This window comes from Pinus tabuliformis, chromosome 8 (assembly GCF_031772625.1).
Source record: "Pinus tabuliformis cultivar Carrire ecotype Pingquan chromosome 8, CPIR1, whole genome shotgun sequence".
In the NCBI taxonomy this organism is placed as follows: Eukaryota; Viridiplantae; Streptophyta; class Pinopsida; order Pinales; family Pinaceae; genus Pinus; species Pinus tabuliformis.
Window position 1 is genome coordinate 1,573,468,615 of NC_142294.1, and position 3,550 is coordinate 1,573,472,164.

The following is a 3,550-nucleotide window of genomic DNA, read 5'->3' on the forward strand; positions in this document are numbered from 1 at the left end:
CCATGAAGAAAGGAATGACACTACGAACTAAGAAGGAAAGTGATCGATGACAGTTTCCCTACAAGAAATAAGCTCAATTAAATTTCATGCCATCAAGGAGAAAAGTTGATCAAACAGCTGAAGGACCCACAAAGAAGAAGTTGTTGATGTATAGATGAGTACCTAGCTAAAAGGGAGCTCTGACAGGTCCTTGATCAAGAGGGAGCTTAGATTAGATCACCCCTGACTACAAAGGGGTGAAAATTGTGTTTTTCTATTTCATGTGTCATGCACTAGACCATTACTAACAACCGTAAGTCTAGGTGAAGGCCATGGATGGAAATGAAGACAAATGATAGATATAACATTCTTGTCTTCACTTGGGAAGAAAGAATGGAGGGTTGGGTAATCATCTAGCATCTGATGCTCTTTGAGGATGTGTAGGGCATCCAAGACAAGAGTAGGCAAGAGGACAAATATTCCTTGAGGGATGGGAACCCAAGATAAGAATAGTCCTAGAAGGTCTTACTCAGTGAACACCCAGGTAGGTATGTACCTTGAGAGACAATGATGAAGGTGTCTATAAATCATTGGTCTCACTAGCATTGTAGCTCATGATCTCATGGAGATATGGAGCTGTTAGTCAAGGCCTTGCACTGTGACAATGTTGGTTGATATGATGCTATACAGAAGGGATTACCAATCTGATTCTTCTTATGAGAAATTATTCAGATTGAGAATGACAAAGTACCATTGTAAATACCTCCCTAGTTAAGAGAGAGTGTTGAAGAAAATGTAACTAGGTTCGATATTTATACATGCAATTTTGATCTTTGTACTTGTAAAGAAAAGAAATATTATTTTTGTAAATCATATGAATGAGTTTCGTGCTCATTCCATAGGTGTAGGAAAGTCAAAGAGTCAAAATCATGATCTCTTCTTGAGCATATTTGTAATGTATATGAAGATACCTAGTGTTTAAAAACAACTCTCCAAGACCAACATAATCCTCCTGAAGACAATCAAGCAAAAAGATGGAAAACTATGTCACGTTGGCCAACAAAATAATTTAAACTGAAGTCATGTCAGCTAGCAAAAGAGACACAACAGATCACTTGGTTATGTCGTCTCATTATGGAGGCATGAACATTATATATACCCACCTAGGGTCATCACAAATAAAATGAACATAATCTTGCATTCTCTGAAGCAACTCGGATAAGAACTAATTTTGCAATTCCGCATATATTGAAGAAGTATATTCTCGGATGGGATAATTAGGAGAAGGATCTCGGTGATAAGGTACAATGATACCTTCACATTCCACTTTGAGATCTCTGTTAAGTTCAAAGTGGTGGAACTTGCATGGGTACATAACTATGTCTCTTCGCATAAGGATAAGTCTTCGGATAATATCACTGTGATTTCAGTTAAGTACTATATGATGATTACCTTATTGACATAAGTCTAAAGACAAGGGTCTTGGTGCTACTCCCTATATTCATAATATTAAGCATAGTTATGATCTCAATTGTGACTATGTCTCAAGGATATAATATGAAGGGGAAGCTGTGGTGAAAACAATGAAGATCTCAATGGTCCAGATATAGTAATGATTTCAGAAAAGGCACAATGATGATGATGATTTCAGCAGTATGAGGAAGAGGATTGATGTCTTGGTCTTGGAGTGGCTCGGTCAGTCAAGGGTCATGGTATTGGTGTTTATCATTTTGAATCTATATAAGAAGAATTATGTGCTGGTTTTCCTCTCTAAGAGGGAGAGGTTTTGGCCCTGATAGAATGCCACTTCTTTTGTTCTTGTCTCTTTGTTTTGGTAGCAGTTTGATGAAGTAAACACACACACACACACTCATAATAAGAAGAAGATCAAGATAAGATAAATAGTAAAAGCATTTCACAAATTATTATCAAGTATAAAAGAATCTATCTAATGCTAACTACCCTAGATTCTTCAACATTGTCAACACATGACAATGATCACGTGCATCCTACAGTTAAGAGTTCCCTCAACCCCAGGATCTCTCATGGCTCAATTCCCAACTTGTGAGCTCAAACAAGAGGGAAGAACATAGCTCAATGTTCTTGATCATCCATGATCGCCTCCACCAGGAAGGTCACATCCATTAGTCCAAGCTGCTCTCTGAATACCAAGAAATCCTCTTTTGACAAAGACTTGGTAAATATGTTAGCTATTTGATCATCATTTGCAATATGATGGAGCCTCACTGCTCCTCTCTGCACCATATCCTAGATATAGTGATATTTAATCTCAATTTTCTTAGAAGTTCCATGGAACACAAGATTTTCTGCAAGTCGAATCCCACTCTTATTGTCACAATATATTATTGTCGTATCTAGTTGATGAGCTTCAGCATTGCAGTAATAATGATGCAAATCCTAGGGCTACCAACTTTTCTTCATTAACTAGGAGTTCGTATAAACTTGGAGGTGACAGTGCTGTATTCACAGTAGATGCAATGGTATACTCTTGTCACTTTTCAACTGGGGTGATAGACCACTAGGGTTTTTCAAACTAGTCTTCTATTGACTGGAAGGAGTCTGACTACCAAATGACAAATGGAAATTTTCTCTTAATGCAGAAAGGGAATGTTGCCTACTCTAGGAAATGAAAGTGCTGAATTAGAAGGTGCTATAAAGTGACATGAAATCATCTAGTTAAGCATCTACACATATTGCTGGCAAAAGAGATCTGACTTAACCTTGCATATAACATCTAATTATCTCGACTAAATGAGCATGTAATTTTATCTAAGAACTACTGTGACTGTTGCATGCATGTGCTAACTAGAAATTGCAAAAAAAACCTTTTTGATTTTCAGTTTTATGGATGCAAATGGTAATTTAACCAATTTGTTCTTTGGCAAGGGAGACAGGTATGGAGAAACATGTTTGGAATGGTGTATAGGGTATGGAAGCCAAGTGGAGGCCTAACCTAAGCTCAGATGACCATTTCTGTGCAATTCGGGCTTAAAATAGGCTACTATAGGGTTTCCTATAGTACTACAAGATGTCCTAGTTCTACTACAGGATGCTCTGTTTTACTACAAGAAACAGGCTGAAAGATTATAAGGAGGTAGGAAAGGAAGAATGAAGTGTGGGAAAGCTGTCTAAGGGGGAAATAAGCACATAGGAGGTGCACACTACCCAAGGCTCAGTCCAAGGCTTCAAGATGGTTGGACTTGCTCAAGGAAAATGTCCACTTTGCTACAAAACATGAATTTGGATTAAGGTTTGGTGGACTTTGGTAGCATGGGTGGAGAAGACTTGGATGAGGTTGGCGAGATGAGGTCTCCTTGCAGATCAGAAGCTCCTGGAACAACATACATTCTTTTCTTCGTTTATGCACAACTTCATTTATATATGGAAAAGATGAGTTGAATTTAGGAAAAACAAAGTTATTAATAACTAATGGCTAAGTTTATGAATGGAAGTGATTCTAAACCATAGAAAACTCAAGAGACCAAAATGACAATTGCATATACTTCTAAGAAATTTAGAAACAATGATCTATTCAACAAGAAACCCTAGT